This window comes from Stigmatopora nigra, chromosome 16 (genome assembly GCF_051989575.1).
Source record: "Stigmatopora nigra isolate UIUO_SnigA chromosome 16, RoL_Snig_1.1, whole genome shotgun sequence".
NCBI classification, from domain to species: domain Eukaryota; kingdom Metazoa; phylum Chordata; class Actinopteri; order Syngnathiformes; family Syngnathidae; genus Stigmatopora; species Stigmatopora nigra.
This window is the reverse complement of record NC_135523.1, coordinates 6,612,459-6,627,826: the sequence shown is the minus strand read 5'-3', so window position 1 is coordinate 6,627,826 and position 15,368 is coordinate 6,612,459. Positions and strand designations below refer to the sequence as shown.

Below are 15,368 nucleotides of genomic sequence, written 5' to 3'. Positions count from 1 at the left end.
AAGCAGTTATTGATATGGAATAATATCCACCATCAGTTTGAGCCACAGGCAATTGCATGGATTGCTTGTCCTGTTGTGTTTTATTCTTGGACTGCAATGTTTGGTTAAAGATTACTTCCATGCCACTTGTATGCCACTTCATGTTCTATTTACTGTCAATAAGATGCAAGGTTCAGCAGATAACATTTCTTAACACACATCAGTGAACATTAACTTGAATATGTGGTTGTATTTCTTAACCTGCAAAATGTTATTAACCACTACGCACTTGTGATGTGGTGTACTTCCTAGTACTATATTCATAATACAAACCGATGACGTTATTTGACAACTTGCTTACAACTACATCTGACATCCGATGCTGAGCAGTGAGGAAAAGTTGACCACGACCTGTCCAATGTCAGGCGTGTTTGAATAGTTATTTAAAAAATAAATACATAGTTGCTCCAAGAAGAAATCATTCCCATTTCCAATTCCAATTTTAGCAACATACATGCTTTGTCTTGCAGATTTAATTTTTTTCTGCCGTGAATGATTTTCCATCCTTGGATAATCGATGAATATTTGTAAACAGTAATATCAAGGTCCATGGTTAAATGCTCTGGTTAATTCATACTGCTCTATTGTGTTAATCAATAAATTCATGATTTTTATATGAAAATTGGATTATAATTTAATCTAAATACTTTCATTGTTACTAACCCGATGACTGCTACTAAACCAGAAACATGTTATCAATCTAGCTGAGTTCAGGTAAAAATCATTAGTAGATGGAAGTGAGAACAAAAAGAAATTCTTGAACCACCATATAAGTTCTGTAGAATGTACACAAGTAAATGTACAGTATACACAGTGTGTTGTCCCGAAACAATGTCGTGTGGGCTGTATGAAAAAAGTCTGAAATTGCTTACTTAGAAATGTCACTCAATCTGGTACTTGGAAAGACTTTGGCAGTAACAGTTACTGCCAAAGTCTTTCCAAGTTCCAGTTTTAAACAAAGTCTGATCAATCAAAGTCAACCATTTCAAATGCTGTGTCTCCTAGGGTTTATCGAGGAAGCGATGACCTCTGACTCTAAACTGGCGGCGGGTCCTGAGACAAGAAAGGGTCATTGGGGTCGCAACAGAGGCTCATTCACACCTCTTACTACTCCGCTACAGCAGAGGTGGTGGGGGGTTCTCCTCCCCATGAGCCCCCGGTAGCCAAACAGCCCTCACATGAAAAAGCCGACAAGAGTCAGCGCGACGATATCAAAGCAGGTACCATGTTTGTCTGGAGTCTGGACGCAGAAGTATGTGCCTCGGAGAATTCAGTCTTCTTTCTAATCTAACGGGGCTAATGGGCTTTGTGAATTGTGTGTTGTCGAAACATGTAGTGTATATTAGACTACATTTTGAATCCTCATCTTCTACATCGATATTTCCAAATACCTCAAATGCTACTGGATCACGTTTGGGATATTAGCCAAGCTCTTGATCATCGTGCTTGTGGTGTATGTTTCTGTTGTTGCCCATCTACCAGTACAGGCATATTATATTTGCTTGTCCTATTTTTTGGTTGGTTCTTTGCTTTTGGGCAAAGTATACTGTAGTTTAGTCACCTAAGGGGAAGGACTATAATTCACATAGGAAGAACGGAGCTCAAATTCAAACTAAGAAGCATTTAACTATCAACTACTGAAACACATCTATCTTGATATATGCGTTACCCATTCTTTGATATGCTTAGTGTTGGTTAAGGGCTAGAAATGAGTTTTAATTTTGAACTATATGTTAACATATCATGTTCATAGATTTCGTTCTAGCCGCTGGTCACTTTAGTGTTAGGAAAATTTCTCCCATTCCCAAAAATAACATTTGAATGGTCTTTTAGACCTGCTATTATGTACATTATGTATTTTTCTCATAATGTTCCCTCTCTTTAGTGTAGTCTTTGAATAGATATTTCAGAATCCTCCACATGTCAACAAGGCTAATGTTCCAAAGTGTCATGTAAAAGGTATCAGTTTATAATAATGATCAGACTTTGTCATCAGTCCAAGGTCTACTTTCTTTGGTGCGCTACAGTATCAAAGCCACACAGTGCAGGATATCACAAGAGAAAAGCTTTGATCTGTTGACGGCCTGTTGTCTTTGGGGCTCAACAGCAGACCTTTCATCTGATTCAGAAGCTGGCTTGTACTATGGCTTGTGTAATAACATGATTACCAATAATAGCCCCTTGAGAAAATTGGAGGGATTGAGGAAAGCCCTCACACAAAATGTGCATGTACCCTATAGGTTGGGTATTAAACTTGTCAGTTCTTATCCATACTTTACTTTTAACACTGTCTCGACTCTTCTACTATAACAGAGAAAAATAACTTCAATGCTATAGACATTGTAAGATTAACACATTTTAGTAATCGAAAGAACCAGAAGATAAATTGTTTTTTCACATAAGGAAGTCATAAGTGCAGAAAATCCAAACAAACAGTCTTTTTATGCGTCATCTCTTAATTTAGACACCATAAATAACGTGCTCAGGATAACGCATAGTCTATGGCTAGCCTTGCATTATATACTTATTTACTTCAGCGCTAGGGAAAGGAAAGAGCCCCCATTTCCTTGACCACATTCCACAAGAAATGTGGGTAAATATATATGTATAGTATATACATATCATAAGAGCTCCTGCCCTTTCGTCTTGTGGCCCCAGAGTCTTAATGGAGTAGATGCTGGACGGGGGGCCCTTGATACAATCAACAGGCTGAGGCCCAGGGCTCAAATTATAATCAGCTTCAGTTTACACTCGCGTTTGTTGTGGGCCGATTAGGCTGTCCCAAGTCAGACATCGCGGTTGTACTTTCCTCCATCAAACGACCAGCATCCTGTGCTTGAGCGCAGCCAAGGAAAGCCTCAAATAACATTGAAGCGAGGAGGAGAAAATGTGGCTTCTGCGGGTCTGCCGATGAGCAGGCCTCAACCTGGCAGCATGTTTGTCAGCACAGACAAGCTGATATGGTCTCATTTCCTTGAAAACCACTGCCACACACATTGACTCTGTTTGTGGCCTGTTTTCCTATTCATTTTTTTAAATGTTGTCCTCCCAATGATTTGCTGTAATTATGCTCACATATTCTCATCAAGATGGAGCTTTTTAAAGTAAAAATGACAGGAAGCAGAGCCATTTATTATCTCTGAGCAGCTTGGCACAGACTCCAATCTGTTGATTGCATCTGATGTGACGCACAAGAGCAGACGTTTAGCAAAATATTTGTCCTTTTTGCATTCTTTCTTTGCCTATCAATCTCTTCAACTTCAGTACCATAGGTACCCTCTTGAATACATTCCATTGCATTCCTCATATCTGGCAGACAATAACCATTTTTCTCCCATGGTTTATATTCATTGGCTGCTAAACAATTGCAAGTTATCTCATTTTTTTTAAATTCCTAAATACATTTACCCACCACTTTGTTATGCAAAAAGTGTATAATTGTAGAGTTTTTGTTGAAGCAGCATTGAGGTGTTTGTAAAATGTGACCGACTAAGCTTGTTCCATTAAAACTAGAGTAATGTATACTTAATTTTTTGGGGTCCATATAGCGCTAAGTGTTACAACGGACAAACAATATTTTGAGCAACTTGTTGCTTGGCAGAATTCAGTATGTTTCTTGCCATTATTGAAACATGGCATATTTGTGTGGCACCCAATAGTATATTTGATAAAGAAGTTAAAGGGTGTGGTATTATTTTGCCTATGTTATTATTGTGTTTTTATTATGGTGTGGTATAGAGCTATTTTTGACTCATTATATATCAACAGGGGGCAAAACGGTGTCGTCTTGGTATTGGCTCCTATCCCAGTTTCAGTGGTGAATGGCTGTGGACATTTGTTATACTGTTTTTTTTGCCACCGTTGATCAGACACACATGGAGACCATTTGGGGCTTTGTATTTTCATTTATATATATATATAGGCTACACACATGGTGTAAAACTTCTCATACGATGTAGGCAGAGAATTCAGGGTCAACTCACATGTTTTGCTGTAAGTAAACAGGCTGTGCCACTGTAATTGCTACAAGGTAGTTTTGGGAAATTTGTACATTTTGACATGGGCATTCAAAACCTCTAGTTTGAAAGGAGTGCCTCGAGAGAATTGCATAGAAAAAAAGTCTCTTGATACAATAACAAGAAGTGAAACTGGATACAGCACTGTGGGGCTGCGGTTTCCTTATTGATTTGATTTATTAAGTTCAAATTATAGAAAATATTTTTTTCTTGTCTTTCTGTCGGACATAGAGTCCCTGTGAGAAAGAAGAATAATCAATCTTTCTATGCAGAGGGCTTTTTGAATGAATTAGATTAAATGACCGTGTCTCAGTTGTCACATTCTCTAACCCCATTCATAGAAATAACTGCAGGCTGCTTACTTCATTGGGTTTATTCATGAAGATCATGTAATATTAATCATATGACTTTAATATTATTTATTTTTATTTTTTTTTCTTGTAGAATAGTTCAGAGACTTTATTGCTATACCGTAGTAATTCTGCAAAATAACTGTTTTGTTCCCTTTAGGTCAATCATATATATAATATATATATATATATATATATATATATCATTATGTATATGTGTGTATACATATATGTATAGTAACAACAATGACTTACATATTTTGATCCAAACCAGATTGAGCAATTCATTCTCTTTTAGTACTAAACCCTTATGTTCCCCTGTGGGGATGATATCTGCAAGGAAATAAAATAAATTGCAGCTCAGTGGTCAGAAAATGATTAATTTTTATTAAGGGTGGGTTTTTTTATCTTTTGTGTGGCGCCAAATCACTTACTTGTCTTTCCATGCTCACATGCTGTGTCAGCACTGAGTTGTCATGCACTGAGTGCTCTTAGCAATACATACCCCATGCAGTTAGTAGTATAGTTAGAAAGGGATGTATGATTCCATATCGTCACTTTCTTAATGTAGTGGCCCAAGTTGTTTTATTTATTTATTTTTATCGAGCACAAAGAAAGGAGAGAAAAGGAAAATTGTATGATGATGGTGAGAGCGATTAACAGTATTTTTGTTATGTTTAAAAGGAAAGCTTTTCTTAAGATACTATAATCCTAATATTTGACTTCTATGGAAGTTGAAGTATGACTAACAGCATTTAATTTCTGAATTTCCTCTTGCACAGCCGTTGATGCAATTTAAACGGCCCGTGCTGCTTTTCTTGGATTCACAAGCACAACTTTAATAAATGCCTCTCGTTAACATTAATGACTTTGGGGGATACCATCCAAATATCTTCACAGAGAAAGTATCACTGTGGTTGCTCCTTGCCTGGGTTATTATACAAGAACTAAAATGTTGAATAAACAAGCAGACCCTATAAACGCATGATTACTTTTTTTTTTTCAAGTGGCCTATTTCCTCTCTAAGATGATGAAAAATATTCCCCTCCACACCATCTTCACTTTAGCAACATTGCATTCCTTTCAAGAGAAGAACTTGGATCCGATTTCTGTTTGGTTGATCATTGCTGGGAAAAGAACCAGCTGCTTTACTTTTCTTGAAAGCCATATGTTCTGATCTTGAAACATCTTAATACATCTGATGACATTTTCATTTGTATTGTTGAGTGTGAAGCATCTGACTCCCACTATGGCACAGATGTCACAGTCCACAAAGTAACACAGAGTAACTATTCTAACTATAAACAGAGCTAAATTAACTTTCAGGCTATACTGGTTGTCGGAAGTGTGCTGCTTTACCTTCTACATAGACCCAGTTACCTTTGACATTATATTCACTTGCCAGGGAAATGTGATATCCAAACATATAGAGCTTACGAAGTGTTGAATAAGGATATTTGCTTATGCATTGAACACAAGCGCAACACTGTCCTTGTTGAGGAACACACAGCTTATCAGAAATCAGTGTGATAGGAAAGTGAAGGTCTCACATGCTTTTGATAGTGCTGACTTTATCATAGAGAAGATGCATATTTTAGGAACCCAACTTGTTATTGCCCAAACTAAGGTAGTTAAGGTCTCAACTTATTTTGCACTGCTGTAGCAAGAAATGATGTTATAATAAGATTCATGAGACCCGGAATTTATTAGATTCAAGTGAAATAGAATGGCCTAATTTACAATATCGTAACTAACATATACTCTAATAGATCTAATACATTTTCATCTTTAATTTATGAACCGTATTGCCCCTTTTCAGTAGAACTCGTGCTTATGTGACCTTCATTTGGCTACAGTGAAAGCTTACGTGACAGGGAAACGGAAACCAACAAAACCATATGGAAACATACAGTAGCTTTTGTACATACACACTCATTTCACCACAAACAGTCAGTATACTTGCAAAAAAACACAAACACTCCCTTAAACCAACCAACAAAAATGGCGTAAATTCATAACTTGGGTCAGGTCAAATGAATGACACACAAACCTGTAATTGTTCTTACTGACGTCTGTGTGACTGGTAATGGTCAGTGTGGACAACCACAAACATCCCCAATAATATGTCACGAGGCAGAGCCTTGACCCTCCCTCCCTATGGACAAATGGGGAGTAAGAGATGATAGAGGGGGGAAAAAAAGAACAAAATGAAGTGCAGTGTTAGAACCAATCATCCCCCACCCCTCCTTTAGCCTCACTGGTGCCAAACTGCCGGGTCGCGGTGGCGGTGGCGCATGTGGTGCATGTCTGCATGCTTTTGTGTCTCTGTGATACTTTGTGTCCAAGGGGGAAGAAATGAAGGCAGTAGCATACCTTGAGGCCATTACTTGCTTGCCCTTGTCAGTCATAGTACAGCACAACATTAATTGGCTTCAGTAACTGTGAGATTACCAGTTCCCCAACAAATTTGTAAAAGGAGTTAATTACTTGTCCCTGTCTTCTAAATTGCAGTGAAATGTGTTTTAGAAACCTAGAAAGTACTGTATAATATCGAACAACCAAATCAGGTTGTTAAAATATCTAAATATAAACACTACTGTATGTGAGAACCTTCTCAAATCACAGGAGAGTATACAAACAAAAAGACTAAATAACTGCCTCAGCAACTAAACTAAATGGACCCTTGAGGGAAATTAAACGGCCCATATCCTAACACATTGGACAGATAGACTGAAGGAAAGTTCTTCTCAAAGAACCTAAATATCACCATGAATTATGAAAAAGTCACAATGGGCTGAAACAGCAGCCAAGTGAACTCTTTTCATGTTTTTATAAACTAGTAGACACACATTCCAAATTGTGTTAGCAGTGCCGAAGTGACCCCTTGCCTCCCTCTAAACATTGACTCAATACAAAAGTTTCCCCTCATAAAAAAAACACTGCTCTTTGTTTCTCATGGTTCCTGCGGTGGGTAAGGACTGGCCGATAAAGACGAGCCGAAGCCAACAAAGCTCCCCCGAGCCCGTAATTTCTCCGGTTTATCAGACCGTTCATCCGCCCTTCCTCTCGTCCATCCCACACACAATAATCAGGCGTGTGGATCAGTGCAAGAAACGCCTACTGATGCTTGTCTCAGTACGCAGGGGGATTCTCCTACTCATCTGCAGAAAGGTTACGGTTATCTGGGGTGTGCATGTGTGCACCGGATCTTGTGCCTCTGTGGTCTTAACGTCTTGGAAATCTTCCTGGACATTTGTGATTCATCAGTGAGTTTGCATGTTGTGTTGGCTCGCACGACTTGGCTAAAAGAGTCCGATCTATTTGATGAATAGAGCTAAAGCTTTTTCCTCCATTTTAAATCCCCATTACCACCTTTGCTTCAATCCAATCAGTTTTCATATTTCCTTCCACAAATTGAATGGCATAAATATATAAGAAGTAATAACTTGGTTTCTATTTGAAATGAAGATCTTATCCCCACTGCTGCAGCAACCTCATCTCCTCCATCACTTCCTTTGGTTTTGTGTGATTTCCTTTCATTTCCTCAATAGTCACTAAATAAATCCCCATGTAACCAAAGTCCATGTGGAGATTTCCTTGGTCTGGTTTGCTACACAGATTGCCTTTTATAAATGGCAGACATCAATACACAGATGCATTTGTGCAAAAAATCGTACTTTAGTTTTCAGCGTGTACTTGCACAAAGCATAAGGCCATTGGTTCAAGCGTGTATTAAGGCCAATTTAAACCAATGGTCAGTATGGACAAGTATGTGACAATAAACTAAAGTTCATTTTCACAATTGCTCCTGATCCAATTTAATTCCCTGTTGTTCTTTTAATACTTTGGACTTTGACTTTATTTGAATTATGTTATTTGTATACACATTTTGTACATGTAATTTAATATACTATAGATGCCATGTTTTGACCACAAGACTAAACACAATGTTTTCATTTGAGATTCATTTACCATGAAATGGGACAAAAGTCGGATTTTGAGGTTTATATTGTGCATGTGTTAGTTCCATATACATGTTACAAAAACAGCATGGCATACTGTGAGGGGAGGTAGTTACTTGAGTATTTCCGTTTCGCTGCCACCCGCATGTAGACTCCTGTTTGGAGACGGAAACTGGGGGGCCTTGTGGATCATGTAACTCACTTCAAACTGGTTCGGCTGGGCCGTGACAAGGAAATTGATTTTTTTTCTTGTTGTTTTTCTAACGGAATGCCCCTTCACAGCATATTTTCCTGAGTGGCGTAGTAGAACCAATGAACTTCCCATTTTCCATGGAAAGAGAAGCAATATTTCACATTTTATGTTTTTCCTTGGGCGCAAACTAATGGTTAAATTCAATTTTTAAATACGCTCCACATAGGATAATTCTTACTTATAGGGAAACAATCTTTAAAGAAATGGTAGGCACAAAGAGAGGTTGAAGTGGGCCACAAAACTAAACCATGTGTGGACTTCATGTATAATGACAAAATTCAGATTAAGACTATAGATATATAGAAAATATTTTCTTTTTTCCCCCTTGTTTTTTTTGTTTGCCTATGTGTGCTTTCTCCGGGTACTCAGATTTCCTACAACACCCCCAAAATATGCATGGGAGGCTGGTTGAACACTCTAATTTTTCTCCAAGAATGAGTGTGAACGTGAATGGTTCACGTCTTTATATAGCCTCAGGGAGCAGAACCAAGCTCCTCCTTTTCCTTTGACAAAAACACCAGTATTACGTGACTGACTACCAAACAATAAGTAGCGTTTATTATCTTAATTTTACCGCTTTTCTTCTCTTGACTAGAACCACACACGTGCAACTTAACATAAGTCATAAGTCGGAATCATGCCTCACTACTGAAGGGGAATTCCTCCCCCTTTCTCACAAAGGTGCCCGTCACTCAGGTTTTCCACTTATCAAATCAAACCTGGCACATAAAATAGGTGCCTTTGTCAGCATACTCTGTGGGTGGGAGGTGAAGAGGACAGAGGGTTATTCATGTCACTCAGAGGTTTAGAATGTGGTGAGGGAGGGACTCTGTGCTTGTATAACATTATCATTGCAAGGGCAAAGTCCTATATTTTCCTGTGGTGTACTAAAACGCACACTAACTTGCACTGGACTGTCATCAGTGTCATGTATATTATACTGGCCAACAGTAGTTGGTGTTTAGTTACACACTGCAAAATATGCCAGGGCAGTACAGCATGTTAGTGGTTAGATAATCCGCCCCATGATCAAGATGTCCAGGATTGGATGATGTCTTTTGATTTGGCGTGTCCATTTTCTACCTCTTTTGTGGGTTTTCTTCAGGTGTATATATAAATAAAATGGATTGAGGGGATGTATAGTTGGGGTGATTGGCTTTCCCAACAGTGCAATGTGGAGAAAAAAAACAGATGAAAACAAAATCCTGATATTGTAAATTCTCTTTACCTATTATAATAGTGTGTCTCTTTTTCTCTAATATGCCGACCACTGTCTTCATAGCTTTGGAAAATGTCAGGCCCTGAGCTGGCAAAGGATAAAGGGGTTTTGGGGATGAGAGGGGAGGGGTATGAATAGCTTTTCTGGTTGGTGCCGGGGGTGTGTGCGTCAGGTCTTGAGGCCAGAGCATAAGAACAGCGTTTTTGAGGTTTTGAGACAGCATATTTGTCTACCATTGCTACAAGTTCAGTCATAGTTCATGAAAGCACACCTCAATTTACCAGTCTCCTTTGACATGTACATGCTTTATGATACACACAGCTAAGAAATGTATGCATGTACAGTGATCCCTCATTTATGGTGGTTTATGGAGACCTAAATGCCAGGCAAAAGGTGAAAAAACCCGAAATAGGATTTGCCCATAACTTTGACATTACACAACATTATAGACAATATAGATACTTGATGCTTGCTTGTTAATCAACAAAATAGCATTCAGCAGTAATATAAGTTGAAGAAATGTTTTACTATACAAACATCCTGTAGATGACAAGAACACATGCTCTTTGACCAATAAGGTTTGATTTACTTCTTTAATTACAGCAAGGCCCTGGGGTGCAGAGGTTATTTCACAAGTTGTCGGTGTGGCGCTGCAGCCTATGATCTATCATAGCAGGACAGTCTGTGGGGTGGAGCCCAGACGTCTTGAGAGAGAAACGAGGGCACATAGGTGAGAATAGAGGGAGGTAACGTGACCTAGCCAACGTGATAGTAACAGAGAAGAGAATGGGTTTATAACCAGGTTGGGTGGTAGCAATGACATGGATCAGAAGTAGTGACGCCTTCAAACAACAATGCTCTGTTTCGCCTCTAATCCAGTGATTCATCAGACTCAATGGAGGATATTTGATAGTGCATTACAATGAAATCCCAGACTGCCTGCCTGCTATGGCCTTTTCCTTAGCAGGCCAGCTACAACTTAATATTCTTGGACAACTAAACTTATTTGGGACTAATGTTGGTTCATTTCAAGTGAATGTTGCACTGTAATAATGACTTGCTTCAAATTATGCCAGTAACCAATATAGGCTAGTGAATTAAATCTCTGTAAATCTGTGTGATGAGAAAAAGAGTAACATCTCCTTCTTCATCATGTGTTTCTGTGGGTGGACTTTCAACAGCAACTTTACTATTTAGGAACCCAAATAGATATCTTGTTTTAGTTCCTTTTGGAATTTTAGGTCAGTCTGGCCTTATAGATGTTCTTTACGCTGCAATTAAATGCCCTTCAAAAAAGGAAACTGTAGCCGTAACAAATTCAAAAACACTCTGGTGTCGAGTCTATAGTTCTGCAAGATCACCAACCTGGGGTTCAACTTTCTTGACGATGTGTGTGGTTATACGGGCCAGGAGGTAGCTAGGTCTATTTTGCAAAATTACAATGTAGTCAGAGTTCTCTTAAATCTTGTATCATGGAGAGAGTTATGGTCCGATGGATCCACATTGATAAATGTGCAAGAGAGACTCGTTTGCAAATCATGCTTAATACAACCTAAGTGTACCTCATTGAGAGTGCTACTGTGTTGATTATAGGTTTGAATCCTCTTCTGACAAAATCTTTAAACCCCGCCTCAAGTTTCTTCGGCAGCCTTCTCATAAAAAGTGTTTCCAACACTATGTAATAAGACCTGCCCGTCCCTCTTAATGGGTGGGTAAGTGTAACGTCATCATCCATGATTTCATCTTTGATTCATGCTCATTTAAGCTGATGTTCATTTTCTCAACATCTATTTTGGAATGTTGATCCTGACTTTGGCAGGGTGGCCCCAAGGTGGGGCACTAGGTCATAGTAAACTGTAGGACAGTCCCAAGCCTGGGTAAATGTAGAGGCTGGAGTCAGAATGGTATAGGGATTAGAACTTTGCCAAAAAATTATAAGTGTTCACCTAAAGAACTTTCATTGCTGCTGTTAACATTCTGTGGGTTGAAGACTGACTTGAATAATTATATAGGGCAACCATAGAATATATGAATGCTGTAACCGAGAGGCATATAGTACATTAACAGCACAACAGTATAGCAGTAGACATTCCATTATAAAAAAAATAGTCTTAATCAGTTTTGCTGTCCTTTACAAGGTCCAACAATTCATAGTCTTGAGAAATAATGAACACACTGGAAAGTAGCTTTTTTAATTGAATCAAAAAGTACAAATTATGCTGGACATATAATTATTATTGTCACTGGAGATGAGGATTTGGAATCTGTAACTGTTGTCCTGGTTGAACTTGGTCAAAGACATATGGTAAAGAGGTCAAACTTGGGCGCTTTGCATTTTTCTTGGCCAAAGTTTCTCTTCAAACCTGCCAGAAATCGTATATTCCCGATGCAGAATTCATTCAATTGAGAAGTTGAGGTGAGACCACCAATTATACTTTCATTCTTACGGATATAGCCTTCTTGGGGTTAGGATGCAGTATAACAAAGGATTTGTTTTAGTTGGTAAAATATAAACCAGAGGAAGGATGCACTCTGCATCATTGAAGAAGTCGATTAATTAGCTTTTTATCCTGGCTTTTCTTTAGGAAGTTCAGAATTTCTGAGTCTAAAGAGAACTGAGCAACCTTGACCAAATTCCATTGAAATGGTTCCATACAATTCACAAGAAGACCAATAATCATGAAACACTGCAAAAGCCATCAATGTACGTCACTCAACCTCATGAAGGAATAGAGGAACAGGTTAAGGGGGGATTGTTTTTTCTGTTACTTTTATGGTCTCCCTAGTAAACAGGAAAATAGCCATTCTGTCAAGCCAACGTATTCATTAAGCCTCGCTAAAATTCTGTCTCGGGGATTTCCTGCTCTCGCTTTGCCAAGTAGTATAGCAAGGCAACACACAGGGAGGAAAGGCAAGAGTGGGCCAGCTGCCCAGCGCCATGATCGTCCAACTTATTGCCATGCAGGTCCCCCAAGCCCCTGTCACTCCTTCACCCAAGCTGGACACTCCAGCCAAGTTTCCGCTTCGGTCCTAAAAACCAAGAGCCTCAATCTGGCACTTAAATTTATATATAGAAATGTAATTTCCTCAATCATTTGTAAATAAATGCGGTTTCAAAACAGATGTAAGGGTCACACGTCAACTAAGTGAATGAATATTAAAAATCCAGCACTGAACTTATACCATGGCAAGAGACATCCCTGTAGACTAGCTGTAAAGCAACGCAGGTATATCAATCTTGACAGTCATAGCACGTTGCAATGGTTAAAATGTAGCCTTCACTTTTTCATGCGGAGTGAAAAGTGACAAGCCTGCACCCTGTGGAACTTCATGGGAACATATTTTTAATATCTCTTAACACATATTCACATCTTGCTTTTGCATCTAGAAGAATATCTTTACTATATATGATATTCATAAAATCATATTGATTTGATACCTACCAAAGAGCTATCATAAAACTATACATTTCTAAATCAACCAATTTTGTTAGAACATCCCAACATTCAATCATTCAACCAATGTGACACATGTTGTCCAACAAAGGCTGAAGTGTTTTGTAGTTAATCTGGGATCATTGCATCAATGCTTTGTGTTGAGTTGGAGAACAGCTGTGAGACTGTAGACAAAACTTGTGTCACCAATCCTCCATATTTTACACTTTGATGAAATGATGATGCCCTGGTGTATTAATTAACTATAAAGTGTTTAGTTTAGTGAAAATGTACCTATAAACCACTAATCTTAGCTTGGCTTTATGCAGTCATGCCTCTGATTGAGCAAGTCTTAAGAATCTGAAACCATTTATTATAATGAATAAATACTATTCAATACAATTCCTACAAATCTTATTAAAAAATAGAAACAATAAAAAAGGGACTTTGCCTTAATCAGAAAAGTCAGGATTTCAAGGTAAGTTTGGAAATAGACAAGCATATATTGTAAAAGGTATATAGTATGGACTCAACTACTCAATGATGACAACAGTCTTCTGCAGTCATCTGGTAAATGGACATTGAATTGGTCTGTGGCATTGTAAAGACTGTTTGAATCAAACTATATTGTTTGGCGTTTTTGGCTTCATGTATGTGCGTGTTTGCGAGTGAGATGCGTGCAGATATCCGCATTTCTGAAAGTAGCAGCTGCTCTTATCACCTTTTGTGAGGAGGGTATATAGAGATAAAGTCTCCTAACCGTGAGGTGCAACTGAGCTTCTGCAGTCCAGCTGCAGTCAATCAAATCCTTGCTTTTGCTTCCCATCATGAAGCAGTACCAACCACTCCTTAAGATCTTGACTTGTGCCTTTAATTGCTCTCTTCTTACTCACTACCCTTAATCTACTTTATCGGTTTTGACTTCTGTGTCTATCTCTTTGTGCCTCAAAGCAATTTTGACTAGTAGTTATATTGTTCTAGTATTTATGTTGATAGTGGATACAATTGATAAAAATATGTGGGTCTTTTCACTAGTTTGCCAATGAACAGACAAGTAATTGACTTATTGTGATCATGTTTTTTCATTGCCTTTCCTGGGGAATTCATTCATTTACTGTGTTCATGTTTTTGGGATGTGGGAGGAAACCGGAGTATCCGGAGGAAACCCACGTAGGCATGGCAAGAACTTGCAAACTTTAAACAGGAAGGTCAGAAGCCCTCGATCCCAGAACTGTAAGCATACATTTTGACCACTTTTTCCACCATGCAGCTCTTTTATTAATTCATGTTCTATGAAAATGAATTAAAACTACCTACTGATTTAATTTGTTATGTATTTAAACTCCCTAATTTCCCCAATCTTTTACGGAGGCTATGTTTAGCGAAATAGTTGGTACATGACATTTCTTTTTCCCTCCTCACCTCAAAAACCACCGTCCATAAAATATATTCCACAATGCCTTGCAGGTTAACAGCACTCGTCAGCAATTTTAAATATCTATCTAGAATTAGTGTATACAGGGTGGCCCGCTAGATGCTAGTTAGCGTGTCAGCCTTACTGTTCTGGGGTCGAGGGTTTGATCCCAGTTGGGTCCTCACTTAATGGAGTTTGCATTGGTCGGCTGGTTGACTACTTTAAATTGCCCCTAAGTTTGCATGTCAGCATAAATGGTTGTCCGTCTCCTTATGCTCTGTGATTGGCTGATCACCAATTCTGGCTGTCTGGCGCCTGGTACCTGTAGTTATCTGAGATAGGCTCCAGCACCCCCCTTTGACACTTGAGAGGATAAACGAGCAGTTCAGACAATGGACGGATGGAGTTAGTATACACATTAGATAAAAGGGAATTATAGGTTTTCTTCCTGTGACGTTCTACGCCTCCTCCATCATAGTCACCTCCTAATGAGGGGCTCCTTTTTTTCGACGTGACAGATGGAGAGCTATAAATGGAACTGATACCAGAAGTAGGATTTGCATGGATGCCTCGTAAAGGCAAAAAAATAGTTATTCCTCTTTTTTTTCTTAATCTGAAGACCATATCCTTAAAATCCATTTCAGGCATAAGAGTGAATTCCTACTGAAACAGCTGCTGTGG

The 15,368-nt window shown here is 38.7% G+C and overlaps 1 protein-coding gene across 6 annotated transcripts in view; it reads left to right on the top strand.

Moving 5' to 3' along the window:
- jcada (junctional cadherin 5 associated a) overlaps nucleotides 1–15,368 on the top strand; it is a 97,899-nt gene that overhangs the window by 36,464 nt on the left and 46,067 nt on the right. For all 6 annotated transcript variants that reach the window (XM_077735735.1, XM_077735739.1, XM_077735740.1 and 3 more), the window contains one exon: nucleotides 1,045–1,259. The gene's annotated coding sequence lies outside the window, so the exon portion shown is untranslated. The remainder of the gene's footprint in view (nucleotides 1–1,044; nucleotides 1,260–15,368) is intronic.